General features: G+C 36.9%; 1 protein-coding gene across 6 annotated transcripts in view; it reads right to left on the bottom strand.

Moving 5' to 3' along the window:
- The window catches only part of IL1RAPL1 (interleukin 1 receptor accessory protein like 1), a 1345156-nt gene that overhangs the window by 335765 nt on the left and 984906 nt on the right, over positions 1–24485 (bottom strand). The window lies entirely within an intron of this gene.

Genomic DNA, 24485 nt, shown 5'->3' with positions numbered 1-24485 from the left:
AACACACATGCCTTAAAATTTAAAAAGCAGGGCCCAAAGCTTATTAGTTTAAATTAGGGTATGTTTCAAGTTTTTATTCATTTCTAATAGCTCCGTTCAGAAAACTCAAAGACCATGATTTATGAAACTATCGTGTGACACATAATTTCAAGTGACTTGTACAAGTGAAATCGGCACCTTCAGTTTTGTAATATTGGCTTTAAATCAGGCAGGTTCAAGTGTAGTGGAACAGTCAGTTTAACTTTTTAATAGATCTTTTTTTTTTATTGAGTGCCACTATTAATAATGTAAAATGGGAGGGGGGTTCTAAAGCAGTCTTGATGAAACTTCCAATATATATTCTTTGTCTTCAAGATTTTAGGAAGTGTGTAGGATGAGTAGCCCGTTTTAAATTTCAGAAGTGCTAAGTGTTTTTATACAGGAGACAAAGCCCATTTTGCTTTCCACTTGTGAGAGCAGATATATATTTTCCAAGAGAGATGATTAAATGTTTACCATTTGACAGAGTCCCATAGATGAGCAGTGGGGAACTGGTTGCCAGGGTCCAAATTTGGATTGATTTCTGTACTGCTATCTGTTTTGACACAAACTTCTTTTGAAAATGTGCCTAGCTTACCAAAATGAATAAAGGTGGGGAAAGGACCTTAAATTTAAGGTAAAATTAAACAGATAGCTGCAGCATGAGAGAACTGGGAAACTGGATAGAGATGGTTTGTTTAATGTAAATCTAATAGCACCTGTAATTTTTTTTCCTGCTTCGAATCTAAAGATTTGTCTAGAAATACTTGTTTAAAAATAAGACCGCTTATCATAAAATCATGTCTCACACCCTAGAGGCGTGATCGAACAGATAAGGACTGTTGTGTGTGTCATTTTAAAGTACTGGAATTTAGCCTCTGAATACCTCCTCCACTGGAGGAAAAAACATTCATTGAACCACTCATGACACATCTGAGAAGGTCGTTGACAATGTATAAATGAATTGGTGGTTTGATATTTATGTAAATATCAGTTTATCATGCTTTAATTTTGCACATTCATATTATAGGGAGCCAGTTGGTTCTCTTAATTAGTCTTGTGGGTTTTCTGTTTGGAAGGAGTCACAGCATCTGTTTACATTTACCTTATCAAATCTAGAATGTATATATTTGTAAGTGTATGTCTTCCTAGGTACTAGCTTGCGAACGTCTTTACATATTTCATTACAGAAACTATAACATTCAATAGTGTGCTGTCAGAGTGTGCTTTAGCTCATCTGCATATACCCACAATGTTAAATAATGTCTATACATTAATCATTAAAATGTTTTTGATTAAAAAACAATTTGTAACCTTGACTTGGCATGTCATTTTTTTACATTCTAAAAAAAAAAAAAAGTAGACATGGTCTTGAGTTACCTAAGTGTTTAGAAGCCACAGAGGAAGTGGCATGCTAAGGTGGCATGGCCATGAAGGATGAGACTGGAACTAAAGCCTGAGATCCAGATCCAATCTAGCATACAGACCCTGCATTTACGTATATTGGTATTAGGACCCCAATGAAGCCATGTTCTGGTTGAAGTAAGATATTATATCGTAATATCCATATCTACCCATCCCTCAACTACAACATACTGCACATAGTAAGTATATGTTAAATGTATGCTTTCTTCATTCACATTGTAACTGACTTCCCCAATAATTTGTAATGAGAAGATATTAAGAATAAATCACTAAGGAAACAATGGATTGTCCGAGGTAAATTATCCAAACCAGATATTTGATCCACTGCTGGATCAAGTATTTGGATCAAATATCAAACCAGATATTTGATCCACTGTTGAAGTTTTGAAAAATGAGAAATACAGGAACACATGTAGGTCTGTGCTATACATTACCCCAAGTGGAGAGCTATTATTATGAGCTTAACTCAGGTCAACTTAGGCCTCAAACCCTACTTTAAATGCCCTTCTTGCAGAGGAACCAAGTATCAAAACTAAAACAAACCAGAAAAACTACTACACTTTGACTGTAAGCATGAATAGCAAGTCTGACACCTTTCTTTTGTTGATTTGAATAATTAATTTTTACTATAATATTGATAGTGTAGACCTGGCCTCACTGTAAAAGATAGAAAAAGGAGGAAAAATACTCATAGCATACATACATAAAAAATATATCCCATTAGGAAAATGGGGAAAATGTATAGAAGAGGGAACTCGACGAAAGATCATGAAAATTTTCAACTTCACTACTGATCAATAAAATATAAATTAAGATTACACAAGATTTTCAATCACATTATTTTTTATCATACTTATAAACGGCAAGGATATGGAGAAATAGAAACTCTTAGACAGTACTACTGCATACACAAATCAGAACAACTATTTTGAAGAACAATTTGGAAATATATGTCAAACACGTGCAAGTCTTATTGCTTCATGCCTCCACTTCTAGTTATAGACCCTAGGGAAACACTTATTCTTGAGCATAAAGATGCAGGTACGTGAATGTTCATTACAGTATTGTTCATTATTGCCACAATAACAAGAAACTCTAAATTACCAATCACAATAGATTAATAAAAAATGAGTAATATTTATTCAATGGGCTATTATAGAGCACTTAAAATGGATGAACTTGAGCTACAGGTATCAAACTTGATACGTATCTAGACATAATGATAAACAAGGGAATGGAATTACTCAGAACAGAATTACAATGGAATACTACACAGCCAGAAAAAGAATGAAATGCTGCCATTTGCAGCAATGTGGTTGGACCTAGACAATATTATGCTTAGTGAAATAAGTTAGAGACAGAAAGGCAAGTACTGTATGATATCACTTATATGTGGAACCTAAAAAATAATATAACTGGAGGTAGATGCAAAATAGAAAGACTCAGATATAGAAAACAAACATGTGGTTACCAAAAGGGAGAGGGAAGGAAGGAGGGACAAAGTAGGGACATGGGATTAATAGATGCAAACTACTATGTATAAAATAGATAAGAAATAGGGATATTATTTATAGCACAGGGAATTATAGCCATTATCTTATAATAAACTATAATGCAGTATAATCTTCAAAAACACTCAATCACTATGCTGTTCACATGAAATAAAATATTGTAAATTAACGATACTTCAATTTTAAAAAAGACATAATGATAAACCAAAAAAGACAAATTTCAGAAGAATAGGTGAGCATAATAGCTTTATATAAACTTTAAAATATGCAAAATTATGCTCTATATTCTTCACATCTATAGGAAGTGAAAACTGTTAAACATGCATGAAAACAAACATCGAATTTAAAATAACAGTTACTTCTGTGGTGAAAGTAGGAAAAGGGAAAAGAAAGAGTACATGGGGAACTTGGAATTTATCTAATGTTTTATTTTCTTTTTATTTAAAGTAAATATGGCAAAATGTTAAGATCTTATAAAGCTGAATGAATGGTGGATACATAAATGTAAATAGTATATCAGTGTTTTCAAACTGTAGGATGATACCCGTACTGTGGGTCTGAAATCACTTTGAAAGATTGAGGCTTATATTTTTAAAAAGAATAAAGTAAAAAAAAAATAAGAAATATCAGTGTAAACTGCAGTACATCTAAACAGTGTTTTGTGGATAGTTTGCTTCAGTTATTTGTATACTTATGTATGTATGTAAATGTGATATAAAATAGGTTTTCTTACTCTGAACTTTGGGTAGAAATGTTTTAAAGGTACTGTATTATATTATTCTGTACCATTTCTATCTTTTCAAAATATTTCATATTTAAATTAAAAAAATATATTATTAATCGAAAATATTGGGAATCAGTAGAGTTTTAAAAGACAGCTATAACTTTTAAATCACAGAAAGAATTAGGTCTGTTTAACCACTTATAATGTTAAATATATTTTTAAAAATATTGATATCTCAAAAGGATAGATGAGTCAGTGAACATGAAATTTGAACTAAGAGTCTCTGAGTTACAATTTAATGTTTAGTTCTCTGAGTTAAATTGCTTTTTATAAATCAAAGTTTTTCTAAATCTTAAATCCCATTCAGACATGTTTATTTTGCTGTATTTGAATTAAAGCTTAATATATTGGCATTTTTAAGTTAGTTATCATTTAGGTTTCTTGGAGATGTAACTCTGGAAATGTAATGAGAAATCCTTACATGATGAGTAACCATCAGAAACTAGATTAAGAGAATAAATGAGAAAGCAGGCCAATGACTTTTGACCCTTATATTTATTTATTTTTTCTTATTTTTCTCTACTAGGACAGGGTTTCAAAGCCTCCACAATAGCCAATATGCTTGGCCTCTGATACACACAAATTATTTACTCCATTTATGTATCACTTATGTCAGATAGTATGTTAAGTTCTAATAAACTGAGTGGGAGGTGGCAGGGGGAGAAACCTGTATAAAATAGTTCCAAAATGAAGCCCTTATCCTGTGGAAACCTTTCAGAAAATATACCTATGATTTCAAAACTGTGTTTATGTGTCTTTATTGCAGAAGGTATTAACAAAAGCCAGCTCATATACATTTCCATTTAAAGTTTTCTTAGTGTCATTGATACCAGTTGTAAATTATTAAAATTGGAAGATATTGAATGAAATCAAGACAACTACAGACTATATTGGCATTAGTTAGCATATCCTTGACATCTAAATTTATCTATTCTAATAAGCTATATAACGCACAGAAACACAATTGTAAAATGCTTTTGTAGTAACAAAATGTATTTATCGCTGAATTTATACCTTTGGCACTCAAAAAAGTTGCAGATGGGCCATAATTCATAGGGTCTATATATCTTCCAAATTTGTTTGTTTGCTTTATTCATGTCTGCTGCTTTCAAAAAGGATTTTGAGATAGACTGTAATAAAAGGCCCATGCAATAGGCTTGTTGACCGGAAGATAAATTATCTAAAGCATTACAGTAAGGAAGAGAAGAAATGGTTATTGAGGGGGTGGGTGAAGAACATATAATTATACAATAGTATTAACTAGAATAGTTACTTTAATTATCTACTAAATTTAGCCTGTACTTCCTGGAAGTCAAGACAAATTTTTAAAAATCAGTATGAATCCTATATGTCTAGCTGTAGTTAATCAGGATAGATAAATTCGAGTTTTAAATCTAAGGGACACAACTTTTTAAAAAAAAATCATGAATTTTTCCATAAGGAACACTCAACAACATAATGGATGACATTTTGAGTATTCAATGGGGTTTTAGAGAAGTCATTGAAACAGTCTTCCCTTGACCATGTTGTATGTCAAACCGGGATAAAAAGCTAAAGGGGGGCTTCCCTGGTGGCACAGTGGTTGGGAGTCCGCCTGCCGATGCAGGGGACACGGGTTCGTGCCCCGGTCCGGGAAGATCCCACATGCCGCGGAGCGGCTGGGCCCGTGAGCCATGGCCACTGAGCCTGCGCGTCCGGAGCCTGTGCTCCGCAACGGGAGAGGCCACAACAGTGAGAGGCCCGCGTACCGGAAAGAAAAAAAAAAAAAAAAAAAAAAAGAAAGCTAAAGGGGATCTTGTTTGTGTAGCTCAGCAGGCTGTATATTACAGATCTACAATGATTCCATCTGTAATAATTTATAAGTTTGGCAGCTAACATACTTGAGGAAAAAATATTGTTTGAAACAACCTTGGTAGACCAAAGGGGGTGGATTATTTGAGAAAATGGATACTTCAGATGAGAAGAATGTTTTTGTTACCTAGTATGGTAAACTGAATATTGGCCCCCAAGAGCCAGGTCCTAATCCCTGGAATTTGTGAATGTCACTTTATATGGCAAAAGGAACTTTGCGGATACAAGGAAGTTAAGGATTGTGAGATGGGGAGATTATCTTGGATTATTCAGGTGGTCCCTAAATTTAATCATAAATCTCCTTTTGAGAAGGAGGCAGAGAGATCTGACTACAGAGATAGAAATCAGTGGGTTACTGATGCAAGATGCTATGCTGCTGGTTTTGAAGATGGAAGAAGGGACAAAGGAATGTAAGAAATGTAGCTCTAGAAGCTCGAAAAGGCAAGGAAATTGATTGTCTCCTAGAGCTTCCAGAGGAATGATAGCCCTACTGACACCTTGATTTTGGTCCAGTAAAACTGATTTTGGATTTCTGACTTCCAGAACTTAAAGAGAATAAATGTATATTGTTTTATGCCACCAAGTTTGTGTTAAGTTGTCACAGCAGCCACAGAAACTAGTCTACCTAGGATAACATGAAAAATATCTTTACCAAAATAAAACATTTTAAAGTATCATATGCCATAGGATACTGGCCCAGTGTTACAGTCTGAATGTTTGTGTCCCCCCCCCAAATTCATATGTTGAAATCCTAGTGCCCAATGTGATGGTATTAGGAGATAGGACATTTGGGACGTAATTAGGTCATGAGGGTGGAACCCTGATGAATGAGATTAATGCCCTTAAAAAGAAGACCTAGAGAACTACCATGTCCCTGCCACCATGTGAGGACACAGGAAGAGGTCTGCAGCGTGGAAGAGGGCCCTCACACAACAATTCTGGCACCCTGAACTAGGACTTCTAGCCCCCAAAACTGTGAGAAATAAACTTCTGTTATTTATAATCTACCCAGTCTATCATATTTTTACACACAGAATGCAAGGAAATCAATTGCTGATTGCTTGGGGGTGGGGTTGAAAACTTACAGGCTAATCAGCGTTTTTAAATCTAATATTAAAATCCTAAGAGGATAATTTCAGGGCTAGTTATGAATTTTCTGGTTTTCTTATGTATTTTAGATAATATTTGCAGTGTTCTCTTATTGCATTTTTGGTAACATTTTCAGTATTCTCTGGGAAATTAAGTAAAAGGCTCACTCTAGAATATAAGGCCCAGTGGGAAAATAGGGCCTCTTCCTCCTCTCTGGGTTGAAAGATTGGATCTTATTTGTAATTTACAAAATCTGTGGTTTGCAGAGCAGCTGAACCAACAGGAGGCAACACCATTCTTATTTGAAAGCTGATTTCCTTTAGTAAAGCGTCAATACTGGGTGTGACAAAATAGACAAGAAACAACAGTTCTTCAACTGACAATACTATATTAGTGGGGATCCAGGCTGTGAAGCAGACTACCTGGAGTATTTTTCCTTAAATTACTGATACAAACCACTTTAGGAGCTCTAAAGAAACAAATCGACCAGGGCATAAGCCTAGAGCGTCCTGCCCTGTTTTTCAAGAGGCTGAAGCAGGGCTGCCCAGTGCAGACATGAGAGCTTTAGAGTTTAAAAAAAATGAGGGAGCCAGCAGGATGAACCCAGAAAGTCTGATGTATCAAGCCTCTAGTGAAAGCTTCTCTGGTGGCTGGCTGTGAAATGCAGAAATTCAAGCTGTATAGCTGAGTTTCCCCCGGATGTTGGCTGTTTGCTAATGCATGATAACCAGCAGCTCCTGACTTAGATGAACTCCCCACTGACTGCTAGAGATTGCCATCATTAGGGACCTTGCTTCCTCTGTGTTCCCAGAGGACTCTGCATCTACTCCTGCACATTTTCACACTGCACTGAAGTTATTCATTTATCTGTCTCTTCCACATGCATCTTGGCTTATTTCTTTTTGTGTCTCTAGCACCGGCATAGTGCCTAGTATTTAGAAAAAGCTGAATAAATGTTTGCTCTATGAATGAATGGAAGGAAACTCCGGATAAGTCTTCTGACAAAATCATTAGCCAGGATCTTTAAATTCTAGGAATCTTGAGGCTGATGGGGAATTTGACAATGCAGGGATCAGGTTACCACTTGAACCCACATCAATCTTGGCATCACTAAAAGTGATAATCAGACACTAGGGAGTCACTGCTACATGCTCCTGTAAACCCTATTGAAGTTCTTCCACTTCACTGGGATTGCTTGGACTGGAAGATCTATGCGGACAGGCAGTTATTTTTACTCATTTTGATATCAGAAGAACATAGAATAGTGCCTAACATATAGGTGATCCTTAAACTGTTATCCAATGAGTGAGTAAGCTTAGAGGACAGAGTTGAGAAGGTAGAGACGGATGATAGGGAAATCAGAAAATAAGTGCTTATAACAGTCCGAGTATAAGGGACAATACCTGGTTTGGACTTTGCCACCCTCAACAGAGTTCCCCAGTATTGCTTCCAGTGGCAAACACGCCTTTCAGGGGCTCTGGAGTGGATTTTCCTGCTGTATATCCACTCCCCTGGCCTGGCTTCCCTCAAGAATCCCTCCTGGATCTTCCAGTTGTGCCCATTCATTTTGTTCCCTCCAAATCAGGGCTCTGATGGGCCTCTAGTGACCCTGAATTAGCATAACATAACATGACGCATTGTACCACTAACATTGATCCCTATAAGAGTACAAGAATAAACCAGGAATTCTGAAGACTCCCCTTCTTGCCCATCTCCTGGACTCCCAAAAGAACTATCTCAGAAAATTTACTTCCAACCTGTCTCCATCTCAGAGCAATGGTGACACTCTGATCACTGTGGCCTCACCCACAAAGATGAGTTCTCTCACCTGCTCCAGCATCCACAGTGATACTTTTGTAGGGACCCTGTCTCCTGTTCCTACTGAAACTATTTGAATATGTGGTCTCCAGCATTTAATGATCTCTGCAAACTCCAATGAGCCTCACTCATTGGAGGGCCCCCTTAATACCCATCTATTCAAAGTACATCACTCATTGCCCACAATCTAGCAGTAAGACCAAGTGCACAGATAGGATGCTGGAATACATTTTCCACAGATACAATTCCTAGGTTCCCTCCCCACACCTCTACTTCAAGAACTCTCCCAGAACCTCCCTCTCCACACTTCCATCCTTGAGTAGTGCTTGACTATGAGAGAGAAACAAAAGTATTTAAATTCATGTTATTTTTATATTATTAAAATGCTATGGTACATAACATTTTGTGTATATACTATTTATGCTTACTCATTTGTTTTTCTTCAAGTTGGATCGAAAGACTTTCCAATTCCTAAGATTTGTAAGCAGCACATATTTTTGGTGGAAGTGGTGTTCTGTTAAACCATACAGAGTAACTCTTTGGAAAAGTCATAATATCAAGCAAGGCCACACTACACTTTTTTTCTCTGGCAGGAGAATTAGATTTACAACCACACTGCTTTTCCTATTTTTGCCCTTGTGCAGATACATTTAGAAGAGCTGTATAATATGTGCTTTTTTAAAACACATATATTTTTAGCATTCACTAAAAAAATGAACGATACCATAAAATCTTAGTCTTTAGATATCTGGAGGTAGGGATTAACTCCGTAGAGCACTCTTCTGTCCATCTGTGTGTGCATACTCCAACAAGTATTTTGGAATTCTGAGAACTCTGCAAATGATGTTATCATGCAGAATATTCTTGAGAAAAGATTTCCTTTGTTTCATTAAAAAAAACTTCTATCGACTTAAATAACAGACATAGTCTATTCTGATCTATTCTTTTTTTTTTTTTTTTTCTTACAGTAACCATTTTTTGCTGTGCAGACACTACTGTTTGCTCAGAGGAAAACCAGGTATTTGTTCAGGCAGCTTTCAAAGGAAAGAACGTACTTTTTTTTGCTCCTTTCCTAGTTGTCTGGACTAATATTAACTTCATGTGTAAATAAAAGGAGAAGGTGAGTCTATTTTGTGTTTTACTTTTTTTTACTAATGAAAGAAAATGTGATGCAACGTCCCTAACTCAGCCGATTAATAAGTATTTCCTATTCAGAATCTGCAGAAGAATTGTTTTTTTTTTGCAGAAGAATTTTAAGGGAGTCAAATAGTTTCCAGAGTTTTATTCAGTTCTTTAAGCTCTAAATACTATAAAATAGAAATTATTTTAGAATAGCCACTTTTTAAATAGTCAAAACTGCTTTTCAAAATCTTGAACTCTTTCATCATTATTTCCACTTCATTGGGCCACAGAAGCACCAAAGGGAGCTGTCGCAATAGAGGTTTGTGCACACCAGAGTCTCAACTGGGACACAGATATTACCTTGAGAATCTGGCAGTTTGCCTAAAAATTGGAAGTTTTAGCAAATAAGGCAAGTAGACCATGGGCAGTGTGTGTGCGTTTGTTAGCTGCTGTAATTATTCCAGGTGAGTTCAGTCTCTAAGAAGATCCTTGACCCTAATTTTGAGCCTAAAAGATGACAAATAAGTGCTTGATAACACAGTTAACATAGTATTTTAAAAATCGATCTCTTCTGTCGTGTCCTACCATGTCCAAAGTTTCCCTGATCAAATAAGCCTATTGCCCCTTTTAGCTCTATCATTTATAGCAAACTTTGTTGTTGTTGTTAAATTTATGATTTTTCATTGCCCTCCTAGGCAGATAGTTGATGGTAAGAGTCTTTTTTTCTTTTTCTTTTGTTTTCTGCTGCAAATAAGAACACTATTAAGCAATTTGGGGAGGGAGCAAATAGGTACTGAATTATTAAGACAGAACGTGAGAAGGAGCCAAATAGCCTTGCATAAGAAATGCTGAGGGAAGAGGGGACAAACTAAGGGTATGGGATTAACAGTCAGACTACTGTGTATAAAAGAGATAAGCGACAAGGATATATTGTATATAGCACAGGGAATTATAGCCATTATCTTGTAATAACTTATAATGGAGTATAATCTGCAAAAATACCGAATCACTATGCTGTACACCTGAAACTAATATAATACTGTATATCAACTATACTTCAATAAAATAGATAGGTAGGCAGACAAAAATGTTGAGAGACTGAAGTCCTCAGAGGAAGAGCAAGTACGTGGATTTGAATATTTTGGCCTGTTCTATCCAAAAGGGTAGTCACCAGCTACTTGTAGCTATTAAGCACTTGAAATGTGGATGGATTTCGAAGACAGTACAACAAAAGATTGTAAAATAGCTCATCAATAAATTTTTATGATATCACATGTTGCAATGGCAATATTTTGGAAATACTTGGTTAGAAAAATATATTATTAAAATTAATTTCACCTGTTTTTTTACTTTTACTATAACTAATTATGATATTTAAAATCACATACTGTGATTGGCATTACAATTCTATTCGATAGTGCTGATTTAAAAATAATCACTTCAGAAAGAATGAGTAAAAGAAATTTTAAGCCAATTAACTAGAGGTTTAAAATAGTCAAATTAACAGAGGTATATGTTGAATTTAAAAGCCAATAAATAATGAATACACATTCCCTGAGGGCAGGAACCTAGTGTGTCATATTCATCTGCACATTCTCAGCACCTAGCACAGTTTCTGTCACGTACTAAGTACACAGCAAATAAATGCATGAATAATGAATCACTCAAATTAGAATTATGAAATAAGTAGAGAGAAAGTGTTAGTTTGAGTGTCACCAAATATTTTTTAAAGAACTGTATTAAGGTCCTTACATACTTCCTAACCAAAAAGAAATTCTTCAGTAATAATTAAGGCTCTCTATTGGTAAAGTGCACAATCAACTTAGGAACAAGTTTCAGAAACTTACTAGTGACTTTCTTTTTTAACACATACTACAGAAGGGAGGTGAATGGAGGAGTGTCAGTCTGGGATCTGCTGGTTCCTTTTTAGTGAAATTTGCTACCATACAACATAGGAATGGAACTAAATATCGTGCCCTTTCACTACAGGTTTAACACACTTTTTTTCCCCCAAAAGTTTCTAAATCTAGCATTGATAGATGGGCTTCAGGGACACATATATCCTCCAAAAATGTGTGCAAAATTGTACTTGTGCAAATGTATGTTTTGGGGAGAGAATACTATGGCTGTCATCAAAGGGGTCCAATGACAATAAACATATTACCCAGCCACTGCTCTACTGCAACATTAAATAGGATCAGGGTGAAAGTAAGATAATGACATCTTGTTTTGGTTTCAACATTAGGGAAAGTTATCCTTTGGCTGGAAAGCACTGGATCCTTTTCTGTTTTTCACACATTACCCAAGAGGTTTGACTTTCTAGAACTTTTCTTAGAGATTTCAGGTAGCCCGATCAACATTTTAAAACACTGTAAAATATTCTAAAAAGACAAAAATAATTTAACAGCTATAAAAATGTTTGAAAATGCAAATCAATGTATTGTTTACTGGAAACATAGTATTTTTGGAATCAATTTTGGCCACGATGAAAAATTTTAAAGTAGATCCCAAACATCTTTAAAAGTGTTCCTCTGCCCATACCACCAATCATCCTAATGAAATCAGTATCTGTTTTCTTACTGGCATTTAGCTTCCTTACTTTCTAAGTTAGGCTCTATCAGGGTCGGCTCTGAATATATTAAATACAGGTAAATCTTATGATTTGATACAAAGGAGGAATGAGATGCCTGCCCAGCCTTTGCTCCCCTCTTTTCTGATAATAGGTCACCAAGTCTCTTTTGGAAAATTACCTCTTACTCACTGGAGAGAGTCTTAATGAGAAGCCAAGAAGTTCACTTTAGACCCACCCTCGACACATACTTCAAGAAGAATGTGTGGCTCAAGCTCTGGCAATCAGGCTTTTTCTTCAGACTGAACTCTTACAAACAGAATGCAACAGAAAAATGAAAAATGGTGGGATTTCATTCATCCCGGTGGTCAGACCCTGAGGATCCTAGGAGGTTCTCGTACTTAGATCCCCAGAGCTGCTCTGTCTCTGAATCTTTCTTAAATCAGATTCTTATGCTTTTCCTTTAATTTCCAGTAAATTCAGTGGTAGACAGTGGCTCTTTATAAAGTGGATACATAATCTGAGACTAGTAATTTACTTATTCCTCAAAGGTAAAAAAGAAAAGAAGCTGAACATCTCTTCTCCATGAACTACTGAGGGCTCAAAATATTGATCTATCCAGGAAGACTTTATTGTGTCATTTGAGACATGTGAAACATTAAAAAACAGTAAGTTGATTTACACTGAAGGCCAACTGACTCTGAGTTAAAGAGGTACACTGATGAGAGGATCATGAGGTCTGGGGTAGACCAGAAAGATATAAGATGGGATGTGACCCAAAACTCACAAAAAGGGATAGATTTTGAGAAAACTGATATGAGAGAAGGACAATTCAGGTGGGGAACAGCTTGACCAATTACACAGAGGAAACCTATCCAATTGGCCACTAGAGAGAGTTTGTATATGAGAGAGCTAGGAATAAAGTTGGAACAGTTTGAAGACACTCAAAAGCCATGCTAAAATGTTTGGGCTGTATTGTGCAGGCAATAGAGAATCTGTGTAATCACTTTAATGTGTAAAATAGCTTGACCCAGGGCAAAATTGGATGCAGGGTGGGCAGGTATGGGATTTCCATAATACCTCACATTTTAGGTGGAAAGGAAATGGAGCAGGATGGTGGTGATGAAAATGAATTACCTGATGCGAGAAATCACGCAAAGGGAGAGTCCATAAGATTTGATAAATGGCTGAACTGATATGGAAGGGAGAGGGTTCGACCAATCAAACCATGATTCCAAGGTTATCAGCATAAATTATGGAAAAGCAATAATACTTTGAACTTGGTAGTCCAAGGAAGAAACTATTTTGATAATTATGTGTATGTAATTTCCTTTTTCTATATGCCCTTTTTGATATGTATAAGGGGAATTGCTGAAAGGCGGCTCACACTTCAAATACCAAGGAAGCTAATACACCACTCCTACTGCTGAATATTTGTCCCTTTTATTTTGAGAAGTTGATTGAAGATAATTTCCCATCCTTCCTACCTTTCTTCCTTCCTTTCTGTTTTTAGAAACTTCCTTTGATGGTGTCAGTAGCTACTCTATCCCTAAAACTTAATAAGAATATTTTTACAGGTACCTACTTTTGGCTAAAGCAACAGGCTTCCCTGATCTGGGCTACTTCTGGGACTAACCTTTAAGTGGTCTGGCAGCTCCCACCTTTGCTTTTGTGGAACCCAGCTGCCATGCTATTAGGAAGTTTAGGCTATCCTGCTGAAGAGAGAGGCCACATGGAGGGGACTTAGAGGGAAAGACATGATGTGGAAAGTGGGGCCATCTTAGACCTTTCAGCCCAGTCTAGCCTCCAGCTGAAAACAGCTGCATGACTCTAGAGCCCACACCAAGTGGAGCAGAAAACCTACCCAGTCTATGCACAGAATTCTCAAATATTATAGACCTTCATTGTTTTAGCTACTATATTTGTGAAGTAATAGAAAACTGAAACAGAAAGGTTGAGTTTGAGGTGTCTCTGAGATAGTTAGGCAGCGATCTCCAGCTGTAAGAAGCGCATAGAGAAACTGGAAATACAGATTTTGAAGCTATTCACTTAAAGATGATGAATAAAGTCAGGAACATGCAAGAGATTATCTATCACAAGAGTATAAAATGAGATGAGGAAGGAGTCTAGGACAAACTCTCATAAGGAAAGAAGAATATGGCTCATATGGAATGAGACAACAAATGAGAAAGAAGAAGAGCCAGAAAAACAGAAAAAATGTGCAATCACTAACGCCCAGAGAAGGGTCCCATGACGGAGAAACACGAACTCCTGTGATGAATGTTGCCAAGAAGTATGATGACAGGATCCAGTTTATATACAGAATGAAAAGTGCCTCCAAGAGGTTTAATATCATTAACATCATCTAGAGAGTTAATTTCCTCAAGGAAATTATTTGATGCCATGTCATTAACCTATCCATGATATACCCATTTCACCTTTCACCAAGTAAATGCTTATTCATATTTGATTTTAAACACAATCATTTCAAGACAGAAAATGAACAAGCACAGAGACTTACAGTTTTAAATTAATTGCAAGGGCATGAATAATTGGAAGGTTGTCTATATATTGTAAGGCTCATTGTGATCCCTTTGTTGGCTCCCAAACTGATCGATAGAGACTGGAAAATTGTAGCACTGGCTTATTGGGTATTTAATTATCATTACTTCCATGATAATTATGTATAATTCATGCCATAACACTGTGCACGTTACATGGAAGGTATGATCCAGTGGAGTAACGAGGGTATTGGACTGCTGAAGTGGATCATATTTTACAATCTCCTTCTTCTATCTGATAAAGTTAGTCTCAGTAAAACCCATGTAATAATCAGTAGTAGTCATTTTCTCAATTTGTTCTTTAGTTTCAAAACAATAAAAAGGAAAAAAAAATTCAATTATAAAGATATTTTTCAAATTCAGTAACATATTTCATGTATCAAAGATATACCCTTTCCAAACAAAAACATTACTCCGTGTAGTTCACACTCTGCTTCAATGTTTTAAATTTTAAACACAAACAAAAACTCTAAGGGGTCATATATAATGTCAAAATTGAAGGAATTCAAGTTCTATTTGTTCATCTTTACAATCACTGTCCCATCACTGTTTAAATCAAATCTCCTATTTAAATAAAGAAATATCAAGTACCACTGGACTGGACAAAGCAACTTTTTCCAAAGTCAGCTCAGACGGTTCTAAACTATTACAAACTTACTCTAGAAATAAATGCATTGTAGCTGAGACTGTATGTTGGGGATTTAATATGTAACTTGGAGGTCTTTGAGTTAACTGCTAAGTAGAATTAAACATTTATTGAAGGATAAGTAATAAAAATGTGTTAATCTGAAGCATACATAAATATTAAACACAGCACAGCAGTAGCCACATCAACTGTTTAGAAGTTAGATCAACAAAATATTTTGGGTGGAAGAAATATTTTATCACAGACACTGTTTAGAATTGCTGGTACATGAAGATAATAAAAAATCAGAACAAATTCTAGTCAATGTTTGTTTCTAAATTATTCTATAGACACTTTACTTCCTCATTGCCAACCCATTAGGACTGCTGTCCATCACATCCCACCCCATGATTCACAGATATGAATTGATTTAACATTTGGATTTCATTGTTAGCCTTTCATTTTGTCCCTGAAATTCCATTGTGCTACATGAATGAAATTTGACAAGAAATTCAAAATTTTGTTGATGCATTTCTGGGCATAACTTATAGTGGAAAACCATAAAAACTCTTTTGCAATGTTTTTTCTTAAATACTCAGGAAAAGACAAATTGGGGGGATAGACTTCATGGAAAATTAAGAGGAAAAAGATATTTAGAGGTGATCATTTCCATGTCAGATGAGTTATGAAACTGTGCAAAATAGAATTAGATTATAATTTTATATTGTCCATCCTCCAAATCCATCTATTCATTCATTTAACAAACTTTTAACTGTCTCTTCCATGCCTTTCTCCGTGCTAGGTGTTGGGAAATAAAAAATATCTTGTCAATTAACATTCTACATAACTTTTCCCTTGAAACAACATTACATATTTAATACATTTTAAGATTTTTTGATGGAAGTCTTTGCAAAATATATACTTCTCAGTCTTTAATAAAAGGATAGTTTAACTTTTCTCTTTATGTGTCAAAGTCATCATTATGAGCATCAATTTTGTGTATTTTGGTACAATTCTATGTCTCCCAGCTCTCTGCCTTTTTAGCCTCTCCTTCCTTCAAAGATAGCCTTTCAGCTTCCACATCTCCCGCTGTCATGTGCTTGCCTTTAACAGCCTGATGTTAATCTTAAGGTTTCCTGGTTTGAAAGTCCTATGTGTAGGGAAGCTAGGCAAGCAAACTTCTTAAAAAGTTTACTGGTGAATAATAGTCAATAACAATGAGTGAAGCTGTAACATATAAAAGTCTATGATCCAAGTATAGGTAGATATTTGTCAGAAGGTTATAAATTACAAGAAAAAGAAAACTCCAATTCAACTACTTTTAAAAAATAAGAGAAAGTTATTAACACACAGAAATGTAAGTCCAGTTTGCTATCTTCAGCCTTATTCACTTGTTGCCTGCCTCCCAGATGCAGGATGGCTATGCAGGATATTCATTTGGGATTCCTGACTCGCAAACTTCTGGGCAAAATAAAATCTCTATAAATACCAATTTCTTAAAACTCATACTAATAATATAGAGTAGATTTCATAAACATTCTTAAATAACTAACCATCATATCTGAATTTGATTATAACCATTGTACTAAATTATCAAAACCCATAATAATCTTTAGCATTCATTCACAAATGATGATTATATGACGTGAACTCAGAGTAGTCTTTAAAAGTACAAAGTAGCAACTCTTTTGATGTGACAGTTCTGAGGCTCATCAACCGTAACATAACCAATAAACATAGTTATTTCCATAACATCTTTTTCCATAATGCAAAAGAACAAATCTCTGTGATTTCTCCAGGGGCCCTGTGGGAAATCTTAAAGAAAGATTTAGATGTGAAAGTTTCTGTGAAACTTTCATACTTTTTATTCCATTTTTCAGCAAGGATTTGATTCGGGGAAGGCAAAATTCAAAATTTGACAGATCTGAGCACTTCAGATGAGATCAGGTATGCCTGAGAACATGAATGGTTGTGACTTGGCTATCTATTAATCGAAGTGACACTCAACACTTTCAGAAATGAAGAACATTTGTTGTTTCTTTTATGTTGAGGAGAATACTCAAGGACATGACAAAGTCAGAAACACAGTGTAGAACGTCATTCTGGTGAGATACGGAACCTTTGCTATTTGGGAAAATTAGCCTCTGAGGTAAAGAGCAAAGTTTTACAACCTCTTATTAAGAGCGCCCAAAGACAGGAGGAGCTTCAAGATGGCAGAAGAGTAAAAAGTAGAGATCACCTTCCTCCCCACAAATACATCAGAAATCCATGTACATGTGAAACAACTCCTACAGAACACCTACTGAACGCTGGCAGAAGACCTCAGACCTCCCAAAAGGCAAGAAACCCCCCACGTACCTGGGTAGAGCAAAAGAAAAAAGAAAAAACAGAGACAAAAGAATAGGGACGGGACCTGCACCAGTGGGAGGGAGCCGTGAAGGAGGAAAGCTTTCCACACACTAGAAGCCCCTTCGCGGGCAGAGACTGCGGGTGGCGGAGCGGGGGAGCTTCGGAGCCGCGGAGGAGAGCGCAGCAACAGGGGTGCGGAGGGAAAAGCTCAGAGATTGCCACACAGAGGATGGGTGCCGACCGGCACTCACCAGCCTGAGAGGCTCGGGTGCTCACCTGCCGGGGCGGGCGGGGCTGCGAGCTGAGGCTCTGGCTTCGGTCAGGGAGAGGTTGGCTGCGTGAACACAGCCTGAAGGGGTCAGTGCGCCACAGCTAGCCCGGAGGGAGGCCGGGAAAAAGTCTGGAGCTGCTGAAGAGACAAGAGACTTTTTCTTGCCTCTTTGTTTCCTGGTGCGCGAGGAGAGGGGATTAAGAGTGCCGCTTAAAGGAGCTCCAGAGACAGGCCCGAGCCGCGGCTAACAGCGCGGACCCCAGAGACAGGCATGAGACGCTAAGGCTGCTGCTGCTGCCACCACCAAGAAGCATGTGTTCACGCACAGCTCACTATCCATACCTCCCCTCCCGGAGCCTGTGCAGCCCGCCACTGCCAGGGTCCCGTGACCCAGGGACAACTTACCCGGGAGAACACACGGTGCGCCTCAGGCTGGTGCAATGTCATGTCGGCCTCTGCCGCCGCAGGCTCGTCCCGCACTCCGTGCCCCTCCCTTCCCCCCGGCCTGAGTGAGCCAGAGCCCCCGAATCAGCGGCTCCTTTAACCCCGCCCTGTCTGAGCTAAGAACACACGCCCTCAGGTGGCCTACACGCAGGGGCGGGGCCAAATCCAAAGCTGAACCGCAGCAGCTGTGCGAACAAAGAAGAGAAAGGGAAATCTCTCCCAGCAGCCTCAGGAGCTGCGGATTAAATGTCCACAATCAACTTGATATACACTGCATCTGTGGAATACCTGAATAGACAAGGAATCATCCCAAATTGAGGCAGTGGACTTCGGGAGCAACGATGTATATATATTTTTTCCTTTTTCTCTTTTTGTGAGTGTGTATGTGTACGCTTCTCTGTGTGATTTTCTCTGTATAGCCTTGCTTTTACCATCTGTCCTAGGGTTCTGTCTGTCCGTTTTTTCTATTTTGGGGTTAAGTATAGATTTTAGCACTTGTTATAATTGGTGGATTTGTTTGTTGTTTTTGTTGCTCTCTTCTTTCTTTCTTTTTTCTTTATTACCTAAAAAATTTTTATTTTTAATAATTATTGTCTTTTTAATAACTTTATTCTATTTTATTGTTTTCTTTCATTCTTTCTTTTTTTCTCCCTTGTATTCTGAGCCATGTGGATGACAGGGTCTTGGTGCTCCAGCCAGGCGTCAGTGCTGTGCCTCTGAGGTGGGAGAGCAGAGTTCAGGACACTGGCCCACAAGAGACCTCCCAGCTGCACGTAATATCAAACAGCGAAAATCTCCCAGAGATCTCCATCTCAATGCCAAGACCTAGCTCCACTCAACGACCAGCAAGCTACAGTGCTGGACACCCTATGCCAAACAACTAGTAAGACAGGAAAATGATCCCACCCATTAGCAGGGAGGCTGCCTATAATCATAAATAAGGCCACAGACACCCCAAAAAACACACCACCAGACGTGGACCAGCCCACCAGAAAGAGAAGATCCAGCCTCATCCAGCAGAACTCAGGCATAGTCCCCTCCACCAGGAAGCCTACATAACCCACTGAACTAACGTTAGCCACTGGGGGCAGACACCAAAGACACTGGGAATTAGGAACCTGCAGCCTGCAAAACGGAGACCCCTAACACAGTAAGTTAAGCAAAATGAGAAGACAAGAAACACAGCAGATGAAGGAGCAAGGCAAAAACACACAAGACCTAACAAATGAAGAGGAAAAAGGCAGTCTACCTGAAGAAGAATTGAGAATAATGATAGTAAAGATGATCCAAAATCTTAGAAATAGAATGGAGAAAATACAAGAAACATTAAACAAAGACCTAGAAGAACAAAAGAGCAAACAAACAATGATGAACAACACAATAAATGAAAGTAAAAATTCTCTAGAAGGCATCAATAGCAGAATAACTGAGGCAGAAGAATGGATAAGTGACCTGGAAGATAAAATAGTGGAAATAACTACTGCAGAGCAGAATAAAGAAAAAGAATGAAAAGAATTGAGGACAGTCTCAGAGACCTCAGGGAAAACATTAAACGCACCAACATTCGAATTATAGGGGTCCCAGAAGAAGAAGAGAAAACCAAAGGGACTGAGAAAATATTTGAAGAGATTATAGTTGAAAACTTCCCTAATATGGGAGAGGAAATAGTTAATCAAGTCCAAGAAGCGCAGAGAGTCCCATACAGGATAAATCCAAGGAGAATCATGACAAGACACATATTAATCAAAGTATCAGAAATTAAATACTAAGAAAAATTATTAAAAGCAGCAAGGGGAAAACAACAAATAACATACAAGGGAATCCCCATAAGGTTAACAGCTGATCATTCAGCAGAAACTCTGCAAGCCAGAAGGGAGTGGCAGGACATATTTAAAGTGATGAAACGAAAAAACCTACAACCAAGATTACTCTACCCTACAAGGCTCTCATTCAGATTCGACAGAGAAATTAAAACCTTTACAGACAAGCAAAGCTAAGAGAATTCAGCACCACCAAACCAGCTTTACAACAAATGCTAAAGGAACTTCTCTAGGCAAGAAACACAACAGAAGGAAAACACCTAGAATAATAAACCCAAAACAATGAAGAAAATGGTAATAGGAACATACATATCGATAACTACCTTAAATGTAAACGGATTAAATGCTCCAACCAAAGACAGAGACTGGCTGAATGGATACAAAAAGAAGACCCATATACATGCTGTCTACAAGAGACACACTTCAGACCTAGGGACACATACAGACTGAAAGTGAGGGGATGGAAAAAGATATTCCATGCAAATGGAAATCAAAAGAAAGCTGGAGTAGCAATTCTCATATCAGACAAAATAGACTTTAAAACAAACACTATTACAAGAGATAAAGAAGGACACTACATAATGATCAAGGGATCAATCCAAAAAGAAGATATAACAATTGTAAATATTTACACACCCAACATAGGAGCACCTCAATACATAATGCAAATACTAATAGCCAAAAACAGGGAAATTGAGAGTAACACAATCATAGTAGGGAACTTTAACACCCCATGTTCACCAATGGACAGATCATCCAAAATGAAAATCAATAAGGAAACAAGCTTTAAATGATACATTAAACAAGTAGGACTTAATTGATATTTATAGGACACTCCATCCAAAAACAACAGAATACACTTTCTTCTCAAGTGCTCATGGAACATTCTCCAGGATACATCATATCTTCGGTCACAAATCAAGCCTTTGTAAATTTAAGAAAGCTGAAATTGTATCAAGTGTCTTTTCCGACAACAACACTATGAGACTAGATATCAATTACAGGAAAAAAAGTGTAAAAAATGCAAACACATGGAGGCTAAACAATACTTAGAAACCAAGAGATCACTGAAGAAATCAAAGAGGAAATCAAAACATACCTAGAAACAAATGACAGGGAAAACACGATGACCCAAAACCTATGGGATGTAGCAAAAGCAGTTCTAAGTGGGAAATTTATAGCAATACAATTCTACCAAACGAAACAAGAAACATCTCAAATAAACAACCTAATCTTACACCTAAAGCAATTAGAGAAAGAAAAACAAAAAAAAAAAAACCCAAAGTTAGCAGAAGGAAAGAAATCATAAAGATCAGATCAGAAATAAATGAAAAAGAAATGAGGGAAACAATAGCAAAGATCATAAAACTAAAACCTGTTTTTCTGAGAAGATAAACAAAATTGATTAACAATTAGCCAGACTTATCAAGAAAAAAGAGAGAAGACTCAAATCAATAGAATTAGAAATGAAAAAGGAGAAGTAACAACTGTCACTGCATAAATACAAAGGATCATGAGAGATTACTACAAGCAACGATATGCCAGTAAAATGGACAACCTGGAAAACATGGACAAATTCTTAGAAAAGCACAACCTTCCGAGACTGAACCAGGAAGAAATAGAAAATATGAACAGACCAATCACAAGCACTGAAATTGAAACTGTGATTAAAAATCTTCCAACAAACAAAAGCCCAGGACCAGAGGGCTTCACAGGTGAATTCTATCAAACATTTACAGAAGAACTAACACCTATCCTTCTGAAACTCTTCCAAAATATAGCAGAGGGAGGAACACTCCCAAACTCGTTCTACAAGGCCACCATCACCCTGATACCAAAACCAGACAAAGATGTCACAAAGAAAGAAAACTACAGGCCAATATCACTGATGAACATAGATGCAAAAATCCTAAACAAAATACTAGCAAACAGAATCCAACAGCACATTTAAAGGATCATATACTATGATCAAGTGGGGTTTATCCCAGGAATGAAAAGATTCTTCAATATATGCAAATCAATCAATGTGATACACCATATTAACAAACTAGAGAATAAACACCATATGATCATCTCAACTGATGCAGAAAAAGCTTTAGACAAAATTCAACACCCATTTATGATAAAAACCCTCCAGAAAGTAGGCATAGAGGGAACTTATCTCAACATAATACAGGCCATATATGACAAACCCACAGCCAACACTGTTCTCAATGGTGAAAAACTGAAACCATTTCCACTAAGATCAGGAACAAGACAAGGTTGCCCGCTCTCACCACTATTATTCAACATAGTTTTGGAAGTTTTAGCCACAGAAATCAGAAGAAAAAGAAATAAAAGGAATATAAATTGGAAAAGAAGTAAAGCTGTCACTGTTTGAAGATGACATGATACTATACATAGAGAATCCGAACGATGCTACCAGAAAACTACTAGAGCTAATCAATGAATTTGGTAAAGTAGCAGGATACAAAATTAACGCACAGAAATCTCTTGCATTCCTATACACTAATGATGAACAATCTGAAGGAGAAATTAAGGAAATACTCCCATTTACCAATGCAACATAAAGAATAAAATACCTAGGGATAAGCCTACCTGAGGAGACAAAAGACCCGTATGCAGAAAATTATAAGACACTGATGAAAGAAATTAAAGATGATACAAATAGATGGAGAGATATACCACGTTCTTGGATTGGAAGAATCAACATTGTGAAAATGACTCTACTACCCAAAGCAATCTACAGATTCAGTGCAATCCCTATCAATCTACCAGTGGTATTTTTCACAGAACTAGAACAAAAAATGTCACAGTTTGTATGGAAACACAAAAGACCCCGAATAGCCAAAGCAATCTTGAGAACGAAAAACGGAGCTGGAGGAATCAGGCTCCCTGACTTCAGACTATACTACAAACCTACAGTAAGCAAGACAGTATGGAACAGAAAGATAGATCAATGGAACAGGATAGAAAGCCCAGAGATAAACCCACGCACATATGGTCACCTTATCTTTGATAAAGGAGGCAGGAATGTACAGTGGAGAAAGGACAGCCTCTTCAATAAGTGTTGCTAGGAAAACTGGACAGGTACATGTAAAAGTATGAGATTAGATCACTCCCTAACACCACACACAAAAATAAGCTCAAAATGGATTAAAGACCTAAATGTAAGGCCAGAAACTATCAAACTCTTAGAGGACAACATAGGCAGAACACTCTATGACATAAATCACAGCAAGATCCTTTTTGACCCACTTCCTAGAGAAATGGAAATAAAAACAAAAATAAACCAATGGGACCTAATGAAACTTCAAAGCTTTTGCACAGCAAAGGAAACCATAAACAAGACCAAAAGACAACCCTCAGAATGGGAGAGGGTATTTGCAAATGAAGCAACTGACGAAGGATTAATCTCCAAAATTTATAAGCAGCTCATGCAGCTCAATAACAATAAAACAAACAACCCAATCCAAAAATGGGCCTAAGTCCTAAATAGACATTTCTCCAAAGAAGATATACAGACCACCAACAAATACATGACACAGCTCTTTTTGAAAATCTCATGAATAAACCTATCAAAACTGAGTCCTATTTGGCAAAATACTAACAAAAATTTGTTCTCATTTTCAGGTTATCTTTCTGTGAATCTTCTTCAGATCTATCTGTATGCTAAGTGCTGCCCTTCACCATGTTGTTTCTTATTCTGGAACAAAAGTCATTTCACTTCAAGACAGAAGCATTCTCTTTTTTCCCCTTAATCAACTAAAACATGCCTTATTATCTTGAAACTCCTAATAGAGTCTCATTTATATATATTAATTATAGCTTTTATGCAATGTTACATCTATTCCACAGAGAAAACTAAAGGGTGGATAATTGTGAACAGTCTGTCATATTGGTGGACTAGCAGAGCTCAGTATATATACAGTTCAGTTTCTTACAGCAGCACATTCCCTTATTTCTCAACATGGCAGAAAAGAACATGTTCAGTGACAAAGCCAAAGATATACCTTCTCTGTAGCACATACAAGTAAGGAGCAGAAGTATATACCCTAAAAGTTATGCTTAACAATCAGTACTTCAGTATTATATCTTACATAGAAATGATCTAGGCATTCAATGGATGTCCATCAATTAATTCAATATCTGTCCAAGGGTTAGCTGAACATCTTGGAAATTCCATTCAAGCTGACATATTCTTAAACTTAATTACTGTGGAAATTAA

The sequence above is a fragment of the Stenella coeruleoalba genome, assembly GCF_951394435.1.
Source record: "Stenella coeruleoalba genome assembly, chromosome: X".
Taxonomy (NCBI): Eukaryota; Metazoa; Chordata; class Mammalia; order Artiodactyla; family Delphinidae; genus Stenella; species Stenella coeruleoalba.
The sequence above is the reverse complement of the archived record's forward strand: the minus strand, read 5'-3'. Positions and strand labels throughout refer to the sequence as shown.